Raw genomic sequence first — 22,180 nt, forward strand, 5'->3', positions numbered from 1 at the left:
ATGAGTTTGGAAGTTTTCCTTCCATTTCTATTTTTTGGAACAGTTTCAGGAGAATAGGAATTAGTTCTTCTTTAAATGTTTGGTAGAATTCCCCCGGGAAGCCGTCTGGCCCTGGGCTTTTGTTTGTTTGGAGATTTTTAATGACTGTTTCAATCTCCTTACTGGTTATGGGTCTGTTCAGGCTTTCTATTTCTTCCTGGTTCAGTTGTGGTAGTTTATATGTTTCTAGGAATGCATCCATTTCTTCCAGATTGTCAAATTTATTGCCGTAGAGTTGCTCATAGTATGTTCTTATAATAGTTTGTATTTCTTTGGTGTTAGTTGTGATCTCTCCTCTTTCATTCATGATTTTATTTATTTGGGTCCTTTCTCTTTTCTTTTTGATAAGTCGGGCCAGGGGTTTATCAATTTTATTAATTCTTTCAAAGAACCAGCTCCTAGTTTCGTTGATTTGTTCTATTGGTTTTTTTGGTTTCTATTTCATTGATTTCTGCTCTGATCTTTATGATTTCTCTTCTCCTGCTGGGCTTAGGGTTTCTTTCTTGTTATTTCTCCAGCTCCTTTAGGTGTAGGGTTAGGTTGTGTACCTGAGACCTTTCTTGTTTCTTGAGAAAGGCTTGTACTGCTATATATTTTCCTCTCAGGACTGCCTTTGTTGTGTCCCACAGATTTTGAACCGTTGTATTTTCATTATCATTTGTTTCCATGATTTTTTTCAATTCTTCTTTAATTTCCCGGTTGACCCATTCATTCTTTAGAAGGATACTATTTAGTCTCCATGTATTTGGGTTCTTTCCAAACTTCCTTTTGTGGTTGAGTTCTAGCTTTAGAGCATTGTGGTCTGAAAATATACAGGGAATGATCCCAATCTTTTGATACCGGTTGAGTCCTGATTTAGAACCGAGGATGTGATCTATTCTGGAGAATGTTCCATGTGCACTAGAGAAGAATGTGTATTCTGTTGCTTTGGGATGAAATATTCTGAATATATCCGTGATGTCCATCTGGTCCAGTGTGTCGTTTAAGGCCTTTATTTCCTTGCTGATCTTTTGCTTGGATGACCTGTCCATTTCAGTGAGGGGAGTGTTAAAGTCCCCTACTATTATTGTATTATTGTTGATGTGTTTCTTTGATTTTGTTATTAATTGGTTTATATAGTTGGCTGCTCCCACGTTGGGGGCATAGATATTTAAAATTGTTAAATCTTCTTGTTGATCAGACCCTTTGAGTATGATATAGCGTCCTTCCTCATCTCTTATTATAGTCTTTGGCTTAAAATCTAATTGATCTGATATAAGGATTGCCACTCCTGCTTTCTTCTGATGTCCATTAGCATGGTAAATTCTTTTCCACCCCCTCACTTTAAATCTGGAGGTTTCTTCGGGCTTAAAATGAGTTTCTTGGAGGCAACATATAGATGGGTTTTGTTTTTTTATCCATTCTGATACCCTGCGTCTTTTGACAGGGGCATTTAGCCCATTCACATTCAGGGTAACTATTGAGAGATATGAATTTAGGGCCATTGTATTGCCTGTAAGGTGACTGTTACTGTATATGGTCTCTGTTCCTTTCTGATCTACCACTTGTAGGCTCTCTCTTTGCTTAGAGGACCCCTTTCAATATTTCCTGTAGAGCTGGTTTGGGGTTTGCAAATTCTTTCAGTTGTTGTTTGTCCTGGAAGCTTTTAATCTCTCCTTCTATTTTCAATGATAGCCTAGCTGGATATAGTATTCTTGGCTGCATGTTTTTCTCGTTTAGTGCTCTGAAAATATCATACCAGCTATTTCTGGCCTGCCAGGTCTCTGTAGATAAGTCAGCTGCCAATCTAATATTTTTACCATTGTATGTTACAGACTTCTTTTCCCGGGCTGCTTTCAGGATTTTCTCTTTGTCACTGAGACTTGTAAATTTTACTATTAGGTGACAGGGTGTGGGCCTATTCTTATTGATTTTGAGGGGCATTCTCTGAACCTCCTGAATTTTGATGCTCGTTCCCTTTGCCATATTGGGGAAATTCTCCCCAGTAATTCTCTCCAGTATACCTTCTGCTCCCCTCTCTTTTTCTTCTTCTTCTGGAATCCCAATTATTCTAATGTTGTTTCATCTTATGGTGTCACTTATCTCTCAAATTCTCCCCTCGTGGTCCAGTAGCTGTTTGTCTCTCTTTTGCTCAGCTTCTTTATTCTCTGTCATTTGGTCTTCTATATCACTAATTCTTTCTTCTGCCTCATTTATCCTAGCAGTTAGAGCCTCCATTTTTGATTGCACCTCATTAACAGCTTTTTTTATTTCAACTTGGTTAGATTTTAGTTCTTTTATTTCTCCAGAAAGGGCTTTTATATCTCTCGAGAGGGTTTCTCTAATATCTTCCATGCCTTTTTCGAGCCCAGCTAGAACCTTGAGAATTGTCATTCTGAACTCTAGATCTGACATATTACCGATGTCTGTATTGATTAGGTCCCTAGCCTTCGGTACTGCCTCTTGTTCTTTTTTTTGTGTTGAATTTTACGTCTTGTCGTTTTGTCCAGATAAGAGTAAATGAAGGGGCAAGTAAAATACTAAAAGGGTGGCAACAACCCCAGGAAAATATGCTTTAACCAAATTAGAAGAGATCCAAAATCGTGAGTGGGAAGAAAGGGGATAAAAAGGGGTTCAAAAAGTAAGAAAGAAAAAAAAAAAGAAAAAAGAAAAAAAAAGAAAAGAAAAGAATTTTAAAAAAAAGAAAACACCTAAAAAAAATGTAAAAAAGAAAATATATATATATTAGATAAACTAGTAAAAAATCGTTAAAAAAGAAAAAGGTAACATTTAAAAAAAATTTTTACCCGAAGGCGAGAAGAAAAAAAAAAATGAAAAAGTAAAAATTAAATTAACTGCAAGACTAAAAAAAATCACAGGAAAAAAGCCATGAGTTCCGTGCTTGGCTTTCTCCTCCTCTGGAAATCTGCTGCTCTCCCTGGTATTGAAACCGCACTCCTTGGTAGGTGAACTTGGTCTTGGCTGGATTTCTTGTTGATCTTCTGGGGGAGGGGCCTGGTGTAGTGATTCTCAAGTGTCTTTGCCCCAGGCGGAATTACACCGCCCTTACCCGGGGCCTGGGTGAGTAATCCGCTCCGGTTTGCTTTCAGGAGCTTTTGTTCCCTGAGCGCTTTCCATAGAGTTCCAGAGGACGGGAATACAAATGGCGGCCTCCTGGTCTCGGCCCGGAGGAGCCGAGAGCCCAGGGCCGCACTCCTCAGTGCGCCCTCAGAGAACAGCGCCCAGTTACTCCCGTCTGCCTGACCTCCGGCCGCGCTCCGAGCTCACCGAGCCTGCGACCAGTTCAAGGTCACCCCGAGCTGTGAGCTTACTGTCGGCTCTGTCTCTGCAGCCGGCTTTCCCATTCCAATACCCGCAAGCTCTGCAACACTCAGACACCCCCGATCCTTCTGTGACCATGCGGGACCTGAGGCCACGCTGACCCCGCGTGGGCTTCGCCCCGGTTTAGCCTCTGGAGCGATGTCCCTCAGCGGAACAGACTTTTAAAAGTCCTGATTTTGTGCGCGGTTGCTCCGCCGCTTGCCGGGAGCCAGCCCCTCCCCCCGGGGTCTCTCTTCCCGTCGCTTTGGATTCACTTCTCCGCCGGACCTACCTTTCAGAAAGTGGTTGATTTTCTGTTTCCAGAATTGGTGTTCTTCTTCTCTTCAATCTGCCGATGGATTTTCAGGTGTTTGCAATCTTTAGATAAGCTATCTAGCTGATCTCCGGCTAGCTGAAGCAGTCTCAGCTTGCTACTTCTCCGCCATCTTGACTCCTCACCTGTTTATTTTTATTTTTGATGGTTTTACCCTTCTATGAGATTTTTAAGTAGACATAATTTTAATAAATTATGATTTCTTGAAATTTGTCTGAGGTTATATATAATAAGATGAAATTTGTGTGAACTAAAGAAGTGTGTCTCCATTTTTTTGTTTTAAGAGTAGACTGGTCTTTAAAAATTGTCCAAAGAAGTACATTATATTCATTATTAAATTGGATAATATACAATAAAGTATTTATGGTCATAAGGAACCGTATCAATTTCTACTATTAATTCATATTAATAATTACCATAAGAGGAAAAGGGGATATTTTTCAAAGTGAAAATTAGCGTATTTTTCAGAATATGATATAGTGTTATTCACTGACCAGAGGGAACAAATGTAAAGTTTAACACAGTTTACAGAATGTCTTAACATAAATTGAAATTTAAATCTGACCTAATTTCACAGTTTTAAGTAAAATGATAGCACTTTATATCCTTGAAAAGTGGTAAGTGACCCAAAACATTGCTTAGAAAAACAAATTTAACACTACACTAGACTGAGATGGCTAAGTTATGGTACAACTTGCCATTGTGTATCATCAAATGGTATATTTTTTTCGTTTGGCCTTGTCATTATATTTTATTTTAGCCATTCTGTTAAGTGTGTAGTGATATCTCAGTGTCATCTTAATTGCATTTCCTTGATGTCTAATTATGTCAAAATATATTATTTTGATGTTTAATGTTCTGAGCTTTCTCAGTTCAAGACCATGAAGCCACTTAGGACAAATACAGTTGCAGATGCACTCATAGACCAACTCCTATTTAGAAATAAGAAGAAACATTACTACCCATTCCAACAAAAAATAGACTTGTTATGGAGTAGGGATTTTATAAATTACCTGACACAACTTATATAGTAAGATGAAATGGGACAGGCAGCTTCTTGCAGCTATATACAACATCATTTTAATTTCAGTTTTCAGTATAATTTTTCCAAGGTATACACAGAATATATATTTAATGTAAATTGTGAACATTTTAAACTCTGTATATTGGAATTAATCAATTTTAAGTTTATAACAATCAAAATTAATGGAAGTTTATTTTAAATTAGTTAGCTTTCTCTGCATTGCAAGACAGAATAATCAAGAATTGGTAAGAAAAAATAATCTCTGTAAAATTACCGGGGGTGCATTATAAAGTGTTCGGTAACCGATCAAACTCACAATTTGGATTGAATGGCAAGTGATTTTTAAAATCTGGAACTTATTGTCAATTTTTTTTGTCTTCATTGTGTCTTAATAAATTACTGTGTTCATTTGCATGGAAGTGAAGAAAAATGCATGACATTTCATCTCAACACTAACACTTTTAACTGGCAACTCTGAATGTACTTTACAGCAGTGTAACAAAGTAAAGATCAATGATGTTTCATGACATATTTGTTATAATTCTCAAGGAGATAGGGAGTTTGTGCAAAAATGCAAATCACTTTGCGACTAAACACATTGTTTATTTCAGCTAATTTTAAGAAAATATGCTAAGACTCTCTCAAAAAAGGAAGCAATGATTTAGGTTTTCCTTCAAACTCCTTATCTAATCCTGAACCAACAGCACATAGTTCAAAGAGCAACTAATTTGAGCAGCTCCAATTTACACGTTTCCTAACAATGCTTAATTTAGTGGAATTTCTGTCCAATTATGTTAATTTGATGTAGTGAAAGACAAACATTCAAAAAGATCATCCTTAATTTATATAGATTGCCAAACTCTGCATTTTCTGAATGACGCCCAGGAACGTATTTTCAAAAACAAGCAAACAATGCCAGAACCACTATTAGGTCATCTCTAGGCAGAAAGTGACTCAGAGCCTACATTACTCTCTCTCTGAAAGTATACTGTAGGCACTGAAACTACTACCCTGAGTCTGTGCTATCAAATTCCTTAAGTTAGAAAGTTTTAAAACCAGTCTGTGTGGGAGTATTTCATTTACAGATAGAGATTTGGTTGTTTATACATTTTCATACTTGATTTTTAGGGTGTAATAACTATGTTTTAAAATTCATGGTGGTTTTGAATACTGTTGGATAATTGTGCTAAAATGGTATATCCATTCCTCCTAGGAAACAGAAATTATAGAAAGGTAGTGCTTTTCAGATCTGACATCTTTGTGTCATTGCAGTTTCAGAATAAATGCAATAGGAAAAGTGACATTCATGTTTATGATATTTTCTATAAATAAATTAGAATGTACTGGAGGCCTGATATAAAGTGGGATGCCTAAACTTCAGTAAGATCTTGTTTTCAATTCAAAATAAATTGTATTTTTTATTTTTTTTTTAATGTCCCTCAATTTCAGATAAGCACCCCCCTAAGGACCACTCCATTTTTTTTAAGATTTTATTTATTTTATTTGACAGATAGAGATCACAAGTAGGCAGAGAGGCAGGCAGAGAGAGAGGGAAGAGGAAGCCGGCTCCCTGCTAGGCAGAGAGCCCGATGTGGGGCTTGATCCCAGGACCCTGGGATCATGACCTGAGCCAAAGGCAGAGGCTTTAACCCACTGAGCCACCCAGGCGCCCCCAAAATAAATTTTAAATTGAATTATGCACCTCTAAGTTCAGAGACAATAAACATCAACCAACACAATTAATAAGTTCTATTTCTTGAAATTTCGGGAACATTGATAGTCTCATCTCCTGGAAGAACAATAGCTAAAATTCTTGGTCATGGATTCTTGCTAAAATATCACTTTCCCAAAGATAATTAATGTTATGAATTTTCATTGATTGTTATTGATCATGAAGAATATAACAACCACGATAAAAAGAGTAGGAAAAACATGATATCTCATCTGTAAGGCATGTGTAGAGTAGGAAATGCTAATAAAAATAACTACCATTATTTCCTAAGTTAACATAACATAACAGAACACAAATATTTCATAACAATATTTTCTAGGCTCATTCTGATACCTCTTTTCTACATTCAAATTTAAAGGTTGAGGCATGTGATATATATTACACAAAAAACATCCCAAGGAATTCGTTAAAAAAAAAAAAAACTCTTAATAAAGGACAAATCCAAAGGATTTTTTTTCTAATTTAATTAACAAATTATGAATCGACTTACCTATTTTATCACAGTGTATCAAGCACCAATAATATTTTTTAATCGTCATACCTGATGCAATAGTTACCATCTTTCAGACATACTGATCACGAACAAGTAAATAAACAAGAGCACCATAGCTTAAGATCTACCTGCATAAATATAGGACTACTTCAGACAATCTCTTCACCACAACATAGCAATGAATAGAAATCATACATGCTCTGTAATGGACATACAGATGAGATAGAAGGGGATGGGTGTTAATATATATAGAATCTTCTTTAATTACATTGTAAAACATAATATGGAGAAACAGAATACAATTTTAGAAATACCCAGGTCACCATCATTGTTTTATTTTTATATGTGTAGATAAGGAGTTTAGTAAACAATCCATGACTATTCAACTTCTTATATTTTGAAAATTTTAGCAAAACTAACAAACCTAGCAACTAGAAAATTGTATCTATCTGCAAAATACAGCTTTGCCAGCATGGTAGAGGAAAAGCAAAACAAAATAAGTAAGAAAAGTTTAACATTTCACAAGAGTTTGACTTTTATTTTTTATTTATTATTTTTATTTTTCATTTATTATTTACTTCTATTTTCTACTTTATTTTAATGAAAATGTCATGACCATAACATAAGAGCAGAATTAAACCAGCATGAGAAATTATTTTTTCATAAGTTACAATAAACTAGCTTGGTGATTAATGCAAAAATTATATTCCAAACTTCAGTGTTCTTGCAGTAAGTATCACTGCATAAACAAATGAGTCAGGAGTCATAAACTAATGATGATTCTAAATGTTATTTAGAGAGACATTCTGTTCTGAATATATTTCAAATATTCTACACAAGGCAAAGTGGATCCAAGTAATCTGTAGGCAAAATAAGATTTTAGAGAAGTATATATTCCCAACAGTATTTATAAAATATTACCTTTATGTAAGGCATCATCCTGGACTTTATGGAAAACACACAAAGGAGTAAGAAGTGGCCCTTCAAGAAACATATACAGTATCAAGGTTTAACATGAAGCAGCATGTCTTCTCTAAGTAAAAAAACATTGTACCAACTGACTTTACTGAAACTTTATATTTATTGCTCTCGTTTTAGGTCATAGTGTCCTTCTGCATGCAGGCTGCTATAACGGACATGATATAGACTTAATAGCTTATAAGGAACAGGAATTTATTTCTCACAGTTCTAGAACTGAGAAGTTCAAGATTAAGGAATGGGCAGATCCAGGGAGAGCCCACTTCTTCATAGATGGCTATCTTCTCACTGTAAACGTACATGATGAATGAATCAAGAGAACTCTCTGGGGTCTCCTTTAAAAGGACTGTAAACCCACTTATGACCTAATCACCTCCCAAAGGCCCCTATGTTTTAATACTATCACTTCCAGAGTTAGATTTCATAATATGATTTTGGGAGACATAAACATTCACACCATAGTATATATAAACAAAAAAAGACACAAAAACAACAAACAACAAAAATTATTTTAACTACCTATTATTTTCAACTACATAAAATTTTAATTTGTTTCTATATAATATTAAATAACTCATTTGAGTGATTCACTTATATCCAATGCATCTGAGTGCAATTAAATCTGCTTACCCAGCATATCCAGCAGCATATTTCTTCAGACTATCCCATTCCCCACCTTACAGGATTTACCACAATTAGAAGACAGGGGATAGAGGATAGATAGATAGATATATGTGTACATAAACACACTTGTACATACACATATGCATATTTTTTCCTGTTAATGATACTCCTGCAAATAAAATTTAAGCTCAAGGAAACCTGTCTTGTGTGTTACTTAATATCAAGTTTTTAGTCAACATCCAAAAACAAATAATCCAATAAAAACATGGATAGAAGACATGAACAAGTGTTTCCCCAAATAACACATTCAAATGTTCAGTAGATACATGAAAAGATGTCCATCATCATGTATCATCAGGAAATTGCAAAGCAAAACTAGAAAGAGATACCACCTCACACCTGTCAGAATGGCTAAAATCAACACTACAAGAAACAAAAGGTGTTGGAGAGGATGTGAAAAAGTAACACTTGTGGGGTGTAACACTTGCCTGGGTGGCTCAGTGGGTTAAGCCTCTGCCTTCAGCTCAGGTCATGATCTTAGGGTCCTGGGATCAAGTCCCACATCGAGCTCTCTGCCAGGCATGGAGCCTGCTCCCTCCTCTCTCTCTCTCTACTTGTGATCTCTCTCTGTCAAATGAATAAAATCTTAAAAAAAAGAAAAAGTAACAATTGTGAACTGTTGGTGGTGATGCAAACTGATACAGCCATATTGGAAAACAGTATGGAATTTCCATAAAATTTAAAAATAGAAGTCCTTTGTGATCCCACAATCCTGTTGGTGTGTATTTACCCAATGAATATAAGAAAACTTATTCAAAGTTATGCTAGCACCCCTATGTTTATAGCAGCATTATTTATAAAGCTAAGATATGGAAAGTGCCCGAGTATCCATCAATTGATGAATAAATAAAGAATAGGTGGTATGTATATACAATGGAATATTATTCTGCCATAAAAAAAGACTGAAATCTTGCCCTTTGCAATAACATGGGTGGAACTAGACAGTATAATGCTAAAAGTGAAATAAGTCAGTCAGAGAAAGACAAATACCTTTACTCATATATGGAATAAAAGAAACAAAACAAACAAGCAAAGGGGAAAATAATAAGACATAGAAAGAGAAACAAAGCAAGAAACAGGCATTTCATTACGGAGAACAAACTGATGGTTACTTGAGGGGATCTGAAAGGAGTGATGGATTAAATAAGTGATGGGGGTTAATTAGAGCACTTGTCATGATGAGCACTGAGTGCTATATGTTATATTGTACACATGAAACTAATACAACCATATATGTTAGCTAACTGGATTTCAAATGAAAACTTTTTAAAAATCCCAGTTTTTAGCTCACATTCTGGCTTACAAAAGGGATTTAGTCAGGAATTTGGAGATTAGTTAATGAACAAATAAGGGGTGAACAGGCAGTTGTTAGATAAAATTACTATCCTTTCTGGCATGATCTTATACATTTTATCTAGAATTATTTTTAGCACTTTAGACTCTTCCTATTTTATTTTGAGTCATTAAACAAAAATTTCCTCAAAGGACCTTAGACTCCATCCAAATTGAGCAACAGTGTGAGAGAGGAAATGGTGTCCAGGTGGAAAAAGAAAAGATGAAACTACTTTTGTTTACTAGTGAATGCATAGTTCTTCCACAGAAGAAGCTCTAAATGGTCATGGCTCCAGCTTTATATGTGTTCAGTCATATGTTCAGAAGTAGGTAACACTATCAAAAAATATAAAGCATCTGAGATTATTTGCCCTTATTTGAAAGCTGGTGTATGAGTCTGCCGTGGTTTCTTGGGTGTTGATAGAAGACGCAGACTCATGGTTCAGAAATAATATAGTTTATTATTCACAGCAATAGAGGTAGCCAGAATATTAACAGTATTTGTGTGTGTGTGTGTTTGTGTGTGTGTGTGTGTGTGTGTGTGTGTAGGGGTGGGAGTTATATATCAGTTCTGAGCCTCAGTTCCCACAAGAAGTATCAAAACAGAGGCAGATAATATTTGCAAACACAACAGGTTAAGTTAAAAAAAAGATACTATTTCTGTCTTCCATGTCTATTCAATACAACCATCTTCAAAGGATGGTCTAGAACAAATAATAAATGCAGAAATGTAAGCAACCAACTGAAAAGTGTCTCCCAAGAAGCACACTTTGAGAGTCTTCATTTGACAAAAATACTATAGGATATTACATGGATCAGGTGCATTGAATACTGGAAGGTTAAAATTACAAGGGACCAAATATTTTTAAGCAGTTCTGGCATCCAGTAGAGTTCAAATAGGTTTTATAAGATTGAGGAAAGAAGCCATCAAAACCTGGGCCCAGGGGCGCCTGGGTAGCTCAGTGGGTTAAGCCTCTGCCTTCGGCTCAGGCCATGATCTCAGGGTCCTGGGATCGAGCTCTGCATCAGGCTCTCTGTTCAGCAGGGAGCCTGCTCCCCCATCTCTCTCTCTGCCTCTCTGCCTACTTGTGGTCTCTGTCTGTCAAATAAATAAATAAAATCTTAAAACAAAACAAAACAAAACAAGAAGCCTGGGCCCAATTTTCCCAAAAGTATGATTCTGATTCTAGTCTCTATGATGTTATCCCTTGAAGACAATGTCTCTAATTGAGTTGAATTAGTTTATTAAAGAGCATACCCCCGTTTGTTGTAGGAGATGAACAATATGCAAGAGGCAAAATGCCACATGGAAGCCACCTGGTCTTCAGTGGAATATAGAATCAGTTCCTTTGGGATGAATTTGTTCCACATTTGACTTCCCACTTAAGGGAAAATAAGAGTGCCTTCTAATAGATTTTAAATAGGAAATGACAACGGAAGCTTATACAAGATTATAGAATGGGAAATTTCATTTAGATAAGCAATAATTTCAAAGTCATCTTCTTAATATTACAGACTCTTCACATAATCATAATTTTATTTTGGTATTATATGGTAATTTCAAATATAGTAAATATAAAGAACTTACCTCTGTAATTATAGTGAGTCTGGTCGTTGTTTAATGACAACAAAACTTCAATTTAGAAGTATGGTCTACCAATTATTAATACATTTGGAAATGGTGTGTCATCTTCACTCTCCACTTGTCTCACTAAAACAGTGAGCCAAACAAAGTAGGTCCAAGCAGTTTACTACGGTCAAAATGGGTTGCTTTTGCACTTGGTAAAGTAGCAGTCATATTTTGGAAGAAGAAACTGAGGCTATTAATATTTTCAACTTATTTTCAGAAAAGGAAAGAAAGGATAAATCTAAGCTAAAGCCAAAATCTTATACAAGGTGGCAGGAGAATGATCTTTTCCCAGATAAAGGGTTTTTCAACAGCCATGTTAGGAGGAAGAAGAGATGAGACATTGTGGACTTGACTAACGTTTGTACGCTGTTCAAAAAGTTTTCAAAATAATGTGTATTATTTTTCTTCTTTTAGTTGACACAAAAACAAACAAACAAACAAAAAACTACTATTGAGCTTACTCTTAAAAGGAGGTAAACAAGAAACTAGCAAAGATTGAGTGTTAGGTATTGTCCCCCTCCTTTTTTTTTAAATTATGTTATGTTAGTTGCCATACAATACATCATTAGTTTTTGAAGTAGTGTTCCATGATTCATTGTTTGTGTAAAACACCCAGTGCCCCATGCAATATGTGCCCTCCTTAATACCCATCACCAGGCTCACCCATCCCCACATCCTTCTCATCTTTAAAACCCTCAGTATGTTTCTGGAGTCCATAGTTTTTCATGTTTCATTTCCCCCTCCAATCCCCCCACTTCATTTTTCCTTTCCTTCTCCTAATGTCCTCCATGCTATTCCTTAGGTTCCACAAATAAGTGAAACCATATGATGATTGACTTTCTCTGCTTGACTTATTTCACTTAACATAATCTCCTCCAGTCCCATCCATGTTGATGCAAAAGTTGGGTATTCATCCTTTCTGATAGTTGAGTGATATTCCATTGTATCCATAGATCACATCTTCTTCATCCATTTGTCTGTTGAAGGGGATCTTGGCTCTTTCAACAGAATGGCTATTGTGGACATTGCTGCTATGAACACTGGGGTGCATATGGCCCTTCTTTCCAGTAAAATAGAGCTAGCCTATGACCCAGCGATTGCACTACTGAGTATTGACCTCAAAGATACCGATGTAGTGAAAAGAATTAGGTATTGTTAAAGCACAAATGCAGGGGATAGAAGTTATGGTACAGAAGAGGGAAGGGCCACCATATGGCAGAGTAGAATAAAGTAGCTCAGGAAGAAATTAGTCATATCTAGATATTGTAAGGCATGTGGGGTTGGCAGGGAGAGCATGAGAAATCATGAGATAAGAGAGCGAAAATGGACCAGGCAGGAGAGGTTTATAACATTTTAACATCTAAGGTATGGACATGCAAAGCAGAATAGGGAAAGAAATAAAAGTTTTTATAAGACTCAATACATAAGGAATAACGTGGAGGACACTGGGAGATGGAGAGAGGTGTGCTGGGGGAAATCGGAGGGAGAGACAAACCATGAGAGACTGTGGACTCTGAGAAACAAACTGAGGGTTTTGAAGAGGAGAGTGGCAGGTGGTTGGGTGAGCCCAGTGGTGGGTATTAAGGAGGGAATTTATTACATGAAGCACTGGGTGTGGTGCATAAACAATGAATTTTGGATCACTGAAAATAAATTAAAAGAAAAAAAAAGACTGACTACAGACATGGACCTCAGTGTAACACAGATATGGAACTCACTGTAATACCAGCCACTTCCCACCGACACACAGACTATGATAATAATAAATAATAATGCAATTAAGAAAATTGCCTGCCAAATAATTTTTCCTCTTTTTTATTTTTATGAATATTATTTTTATTTTATTTTTAAAGTTTTTATTTAAATTCCAGTTAGTTAAAATAAGGTTAATACTAGTTTCAGGTGTACAATATAGTGATCAACACTGCCATACAATGGCTTAAATAAAAAAATGAAAAAAAATTTTTTTAAGATTTTATTTTTAAAAACCTCTACACCCAAGGTGGATTTCAAACGTACAACCCCAAGATCAAGAGTTACATATTTTACTGACTGATCCAGCCAGGCACCCCAACAAATGAAAATTTTATAAAATTGTTCAGTTTGTGGGAGTCTCATTTGCTCAGTCAGTTAAGTGTCTAGACGCCTTTGGCTCAGATCATGATCTCAAGAGTTCTGGGATCGAGCCCCGTATTGCTCATGCTCTCTCTCTCTCTCTCTCTCTCTCTCTGGCTTTTGCTCTTAAATAAATAAAAAAAATATTTTTTAAAAAAATTGTTGAGTTTGTTTAACTAGTTTTAATCTAGTAGACAGAGATGAAAATAAAGTATTATGTCATGGCAGGGAAAAATACAACTTACACTTTTTAAAAATAAAATGTGCAATGCATGTTACATCACTTCTTTTATCACCACACTGGGACTTTCCCTACTGAGTTGTTGTAATGTAAGGACCTATTTTATATTTTTATATTTTAGCAAGAGGCTTCCATTGAGGTTAACCCTTAAACTGTCCTTGCTCCCCTTCCCCCAGGGGATTCACTTAAAAACAAGTCCTGGAAATCAGCTCCAGGTAACAAAGCCCATATACAAGGGTGGGTCAGGCCAGGTGGAGACATCAATCAGCGGGAGGGGGGCGTGGTGTTTGCATATTGTCTCCCTAGATACTAAGGAGTATGCCCCACTCCACCGCCCTTTGGGAACCTTTTTGGCACCAATCCTAATCAAGGTGTAATAGGCTGGGTCAAATGTGTATACTAGGGTAAATTGAACCTCAACTGGTCACCTAGCCTCACTGTGGAGTTTCCTGTGTGTGTTAAAATCTCATTGGTCACCTGTGCGTGGCCAGGCCTGACTGCATGGCCTTTGCCCTTAAAAGCTAGACTGTGAAACAGCGAAGGGTTGCCTTCTCTCATAAGAGGTGTGGCCCCAAACGTTCGGTTAGATTCTTGATGCTTGGCATGAAATAATGCTTTGCTTGACCTTCGCTTTACATCAGTCTCACTCCTTTAATCATAGACCCATTATTGGGGCACAACAGTATTAATCTTATAGTTAGAAGTCCACAATGCATCCATCATCCATTCTACCCCTTAACATTCCCCTTTGGACAGACCCATGATCTAGAACAAGCCTTATTTTATAGTGCCTTGTAGGAGATTTTTGCTGCTGCCTAAATTGCCTACTTTCCTCTCACCATTACCACGGAAATTGGGTCCACTGAAATAAATGGGTAGTGTAAGAAATTAACAACTTCCATAAATCTCTTTAAATAATAAAGTATAAGATAGTGATACCTTATTTTCTGCCGCATAACCAATTCTTGCAAGAATAAGGTCATATAAGAGAATTTACAACACATGCTAGCATTATCCTACTGGACCCAGATCATTTGTATGTTTCTCTGTCTCTGACAAATGTATTTATTTACATGACTGAAACCTACAAATTGTTTGATATGACTACTAATATCACCTACATTATTTTAAAGCCTGTTTAAGGCTTCTGAAATACATAGGTTTTGTAAACATTTATTAAGCATCTTGTATATATCAAACACTTTAAAAATCTCTGCTTTAAAAAAAAAAAAACTCTACCTCAATGGAACTTTGAGTCTGAAAAACATACAGGCAATATACAAGGCAACAGATACAATAATTACATATTTGATTATATACTCCAAGGATGTCACATTAAATTGATATGAAAATGATGAGAAGGATCTGGATTTCTTGTCAAAATTTTTTGCCTTAAAAAGAAATTGATATTTAGGGAAAGTTGTTACTGAAAGAGGTCCTGTGTCAACCAAAAATGTTACACCATGATCTGACTAAATTTTCCAGTTGTGATCATTGCTTTGTTTAGCTGTCTTATATTAAGACTGAATTTAGTAATTCAGTCTCATATTTAAGTAAGTCTTTTTTTTAAAGATTTTATTTATTTATTAGAGAGAGAGAGGGAGGGGCAGAGGGAGAGGAAGAACCATACTCCTTGCTGAGCAGGCAGCTGATGCAGGACTGGATCCTAGTACCCTGGCATCATGACCTAAGCTGAAGGAAGACACTTAACCAACTGAGCCACCCAGGCACTCTAGACTGTAAACTTCTTAAAGGTAAAAAAGTTTATTCTTCTAGCAGTTCCACAGACATTTCTAACATCCATAAGAAAGCATGTACTGATGTAAAATGCCAGCAAAGCAAATTATTTAAAAAAGAAAGAAAGAAAAAGAAAAGATATATCTGGATAAAGAGAAAAACAGAAAATCTAATAATACATTGAATTATTAGAGCAAAGAGTGGAGGAAGAGAAAATAAATATGAAATAGAGATTTCCACTAAAAGAAAAAAATTGAAGAAGGCAGGAGATCTAGAAAATTATTATGACAGACTTGAGAAAAAAATTAAATAGGAATTTTTAGAAAATAGCAATGAATGAAAAGGTAAATTGTTCCTACCTCTATAATATTAGCTGCTTGTTGTTGTTGTTGTTGCTAATTTACCTATTTAAGCTAATAAACAAAGAAAGGTTTCATTTAGGGATAAGGTTTCTATATATATATATTATTATTTTTCCATTTAGGGATAATATATATATATATATATATATATATATATATATATATATATTTTAATTGTTAGAAAATGTGTCACAGAAAGTGTTTAAACTTTAAGATACAGATGCAACATGTAACGAACTACATTGTTTGAACGTCTAATTTGTAAATGCTGTTAGAGGAAACTTGGTGGAAATGTCCTTATGTGGTTGTGTTTCTGGAACTAAGTATATTTATTAATAAGGAATAGTTTCAAATTATGAAATGACCAGGAGTGGACAATTTTCCCAATCCTATCAGCTCTTTGCAGTTCTTTTATTAGCCCCCTTCAGGAATATCAGCTTTATTTATCGAATTAAATTTTATATTAATGTGCTTTTGACTTTTGGCCTTTCTCTTCCTTCTGTTCTTTTTTTCCCCTAAATTACATGTTTCTGTTTAACAGCTACTATCAATTCTTTGATATGAATTCTCCACATCAATTTACTAACTCCAGAGATGAAGCAGCATCAATATTTAGAAGCGAAGAATACAAAGCCTTGGGCATCTGGATGGCTCAGTCAGTTAAGCATCTGCCTTTGACTCGGGTGGTGATCCCAGGGTCGTGGGATGGAACCCCAGGTTGAACTTTCTGCTCAGCTGGGAGCCTACTTCTCCCTCTCCCTCTGCCTGCAGCTCCCTTTGCTTGCGTTCTCCCTCTCTTTGTCAACTAAATAAATTAAAATAAAATAAAATAAAATAAAATAAAATAACATAACTAATACATTTATTTATTTATTAAAATGCAATTATTACACAATACATAATGTATTGCATAATTATAATAATGATTAAATAATTTATTAAATATTTATATTAAATATATAAATTTAATTAAATAAATATTTTTAGAATTTAAATATTTCAAATTTAGATTATTAAATATTAAATCATTAATTTAATAAATAAATATCTAAACATAATTAAATAAAATAATTTATTTATTAAAATGAATAAAATAATGTTGTCATTATCTGAGCATGTATTTTTAAATAGTCTAAAAAAAACCATCTAATAAAGTCTAAATACATTGAGTTCAGATATTTATACAAGTTAACCCAGACACTCAACCCACAGACAGTTTCAAAACATTTGTTTTTATCTACTACTCAAAATACGATTGTAATGTATTTATTTATAACTTTGACATAGCAAGGAAACTTGGAGGAAAAGGAGACATTTGCTTTTAATATTTGAAAATTATTTTGTTGATTTAAAAACAATAAAAACCTTAACACATGAGCATTTCTTCTTAAATAACACTGTGAAGTTTCTGAGTCGCATTCTATTAAAAGTGCTGATAAAATGGCCTCAGTTACTCATCTAAATTATCAGCTGAATGGGTAACAAATGAAGTAGAGAGCTTTTTAATTATTTATGAATATATTGCTTGTGGATGGAGTGCCACATAGAGTTACCTCTCTTTTTGGCTTTGTTTTGTGAGCAGCAGTGGAATCTATGAATGAGATTAAACATAAGGACATTCACAGAAATTCTTAATGAACTTCTGGGGAAGTTCATTAAGTGCAAGGAAAAAATGCAGTAAGACTAAATGCAAATTTCAAGTGGTCATCGCTTAATTATAGAAGCTTTTAAGCTCAAGTAATATATCTTTTTTATGAGCCTATCATATTGTATTAATTACCACAAACTGCACTCTTGAACACTTATCTTTTCACATATTTCTTATTCTTTTTTTTTTACATATTTCTTATTCTTAGTACTTAAAATTATCCTTATGATTGATAAGTAAATGGATTTTACTGACAATGCATTTATTTACATAAATAAATAATGCTGTTTATATATAAAAACTATTGAATATGTGTATGTGTTCAATGAAATTTCTTTTTCAATTAACATCTTAATTCTACCACATTGGTTACAAATAGATATAGACTTTATAGTTTCATCAAATATTTTATTCTCAAATTTATATCTCCTTTGTGAAGTAAATGAAACTGTATATATTAAATATAATCCTATCACATGTAACAGTTACTAGTGCATCCCGGGACATACATAGGTCAGGTCCTACTGAAGGCATCACGGATAACTGGATTTAACTTTCTATCCTAGGAGTCTTCTGTATATTTCTGTGGCTTTTATACTACAATCAGGAGGAAGAATTCTTTTGCTAAAAGCTTCCAAATGACTATGTGAGTAGATTTTTTGTAGACGAGTGATATAATATTGTAGTTTAATATGTAAAGCATGATAAAATAAAATGCTATTGCCATATTTAATTTGTTCAGTAAAGCATTCATTTAGTTATCAAGCATTCATTTTCTTTTTTCTTAAGATTTTATTTATTTATTTGACAGACAGAGATCACAAGTAGACAGAGAGGCAGGCAGAGAGAAAGGAAGGAAAGCAGGGTCCCTGCTGAGCAGAGAGCCTGATGTGGGGCTCTATCCCAGGACTCTGAGATCATGACCTGAGCAGAAGGCAGAGGCTTTAACGCACTGAGCCACCCAAGAGCCCCAAGCATTCATTTTCTTTATACAGAAGAGATAGAACAATATTATATAGTAGAAAATACAGTAAATAATCTAGAAACCTTGATCATTGTGTTTTGGCAATTTTAGAACATAAAATTAGCTAAAGCTCAAGTGCAAGTTATATTTGTATCATAGGAGGAAAAGTTAATTAAAAGTTTGTTTATTACCATAGTTTAACACTTCAACGAAATGATAACGAGTCAAAAATTAATGAATATGTGAGGTATACAATAAAAACAATAATCTTGAGTGTATGTGACTCACTGTAGGTATTGATAGGCTAGAAATCAAAGGGAAAGTATCTATAGGGTTTGTTCAGTTCCATGCTCATCAGATTAATAGGCTTTCTCATATTACTTCTTTCACCACATTAATTTGTCTAATGAAGTTTTCAAGAGTTAAAGACAGTGATAGTTTCATGGCTGGAGAGAAGGTACAGAATCTAAGATAGTTCAGCAGTGCTTATTATTTAAGAGAAAGACAGCATGGGAGGTGAGGGGTGGAAGGAAAGGGATAAGAAGAGAGAATCTTAAGCAACCTCCTTGCCCAGCACAGAGCCTATAGGGGCTTCATCTCATCGCCCTGAGATAACAACCTGAGCTGAAATCAAGAGTCCGATGCTTATCTAATTGAGTCACCCAAGTGCACCATTTTTTTCCCTGTATCTTTATTTTCATCTCCCTCTGTAACTGAGTTTCCCTTCAAAATCAGGACTTGCATACACAACCTAAATAATTATTTTGGGATTTTATCACGTGGAAGAGGAGAGAATGAGAAGAGCTAAGTGGTCCCGGAGAAACATATATGAGTTCAGACTCAGTGGATTATGATTGTGGACAACTGAGCATCAATCCTAATGCACAGAATACATCTCAGAATTATTTTCCTGAAACAAGAAAGAATCTGTTTAACCCACTGGCTTCTGCATCCTATCCACAGTGGTTAAAATTCATCCCAGAAGTAATTAATGTCCCTGACTTTACTATTACTGGGCATGAGAGAGGAGCTCAGTGGGCGTGGTCAGTGTCCCACCTAATGAAAGGCAGAGCAGATTCAGGCAAAAAAAAAATTATTAGTTCTTTCCAAATTAGATTTAATGGGATTCAATTTTTCATTCATGAATTCATTTTACATTTTATATTTTATCGATTTTTCTAAGCTTTGGCCAATATTCACTGCATTTTTGAATAGCTTTTATCTCTTATTGTAAATCATTTTTCTGCTACATTTGTTTAGTCATGGTTATCCATTTCTTCTTCCAAGTTTTTCAGATATGTGATATCAATTTCCAAATAAATTATTTAAAATGTTTTTTTTTATGCTAAACTTCTATGAAAAACATTGATATATGTATTATGGCATATTGCTCCCCTTTCAACTTATTTTTTAAAATGGGAATGTGCCTTGGCAAATACATATTGTTTCTTTTTATGTTTATGTAGATTCTTCCTAATTTTCCCAAGTTCATTGGCTTATGTTTTATATATTTTTTAATAATTTTCCTACTGCCAATTAATAGATTTTTTTCCATTACATTGTCTAAGTTGCTATTGCCATTATAAGTAAAAAGCATCTGGAAATCTATATCCCTGTCCAGTTTCCTCAAATTACTCATTATTTTCAGGATCTAGTTGGATTTTCTTACAGGTTCCAGGTGGACAAGCTTTTGAACTGGTGCTAATTATTATTTCTGTTTCTGGCTTCCTGCATTTACCAGCTTAGGGATCATTTTTACCAATTATGATGAAATGAGGCATCATGTTCTTATTCTCAACTTCATTAATAATGATATTAGTGTAACATGTCCTACAAGATAATAATAGATACATGTAAAATAATTGCATTGACCAAAAAATGGTGGAAAATGTAAATAAAACACAGTGGCAACCAACTAGTCATTTCAAGTAGAGCTATTTTTTTCCCCATTTATCTCCCTGTCTCTTTAATTTCCTGTGGCACATTCCTACAAAGTATTTTAAGGTGTTTTATATGCACATTCATAGAGATCATCATGGAGTCTAAATATAATAATTACTTGCAGTTTTAAATATTTTAAGTATTGTTCATTCCTATGTCAGTTGTCTATTAACTTTTTCTCCACACTGTACTTAATTGCAAGGAAATATTTAAATTTAGTATAAATTAATTAATCACTTTAATAAATATTTTTACCTTATGGATTAATCTTTGATGCTTATTTCTTAATTTTTTAACTTTTAAAATTGAATTTATTGAGAGAGAGAGAGAGATAACAAGCGCAAGCAGGGGAAGCTGCAGAGGGAGAGGGAAAAGAAGAAGCAGGTTCCCCACCAAGCAGGGAGTCAAGCTCAGTCTCAGGGCCTTGGGATCATGATCTGAGGTGAAGGCAGAGGCTTAGCTGAGTGAGCCACTGAGACTAATTGTTATCTTTGATATTTAAGGAAATACTTTATCATCTCTAATTGATCCCCTATGTCACAAATACAGTTTTCTCTATGGTGCTACTAATTTTATTGTCTTAAAATTAGACTCTTTTTCTAGAAGCATTTTTAATCAGTCTCTTAAGTCTATAATTTAGTTTTTATACATTTCATTTAGTATTTTATTTTATCTTCATCATCTCTGAGTATTCCTGACCAGTACTCATTTGTCAAATCTTTCTTATTAGTCAATTCCAAAAATTTGTTTGTTTCTATAATATTTTGTTATTACTGCTGTCGTTCTTAGGTTTTGCCTTTATATTCGTTTTGTTTTGTTTTGTTGTTTTATGCTTTGGTGTTTTTGTTGTATTGTTTTGTTTTTCTTTTGAATTAATACAATTAAACCTTTAGATTTCCTTCATACCTTTAATTATTATCACTTATTTTCACAAATGATATTACCATAGTACAGTAATTCTAAATATTTCTGAATTAGCTGTATTATTTCTTTTTAGGTATAAAGTTAACTTCCAGTTACATGGCTTAATATTTTGGTCATTCTATTCTAATTTTATTGCCTTATCATTGGAAAATATAGCCTGATACTTAACTTTAGGGAATGATGTGGGAGAGCTAGGTTCTTGTCTCTTGGAGTCAAAGAAGGAATCTCGTGGGCAATGGAGAATGAGTAAGTGACAGAAGTTTATCAAGTGAATATATAGAAAAAGCTCTCACAACTAAGAGGGGTCCCCACTCAGTTAACAATGAATGCCTTCAGGGTTTATTTTTTATAAAAAGGTAACCAGGCAACTTTAATCCTTTTAACATTTCTATCAATAACTGCTGCAAAGGCTTACCTCCTTTTTAGGGTCTGATTATTCTTTTTTGGTTACAGGTGTTTATCATAGAGACACCCACCCCACATGACCCACCCCATAGACCTAGGGCAGGGTGGTCCTCCATCCCACATGCTTTGATCAGGGTGCTCTTCCCTGGGGTAGGGTGGTCCAATTTATCTCTTTACTCTGGTTTTCCCACACCACATTTTGGGGATTTCTGAGAGCCTGTTCACAAAGTTCCCTATGGATCTCTTCCTCCCTAGCCCCACCTGTCCGTTACTCATTTTGAGAGTTGATATTACCAA

Source organism: Mustela lutreola, chromosome 14, assembly GCF_030435805.1.
Source record: "Mustela lutreola isolate mMusLut2 chromosome 14, mMusLut2.pri, whole genome shotgun sequence".
NCBI classification, from domain to species: domain Eukaryota; kingdom Metazoa; phylum Chordata; class Mammalia; order Carnivora; family Mustelidae; genus Mustela; species Mustela lutreola.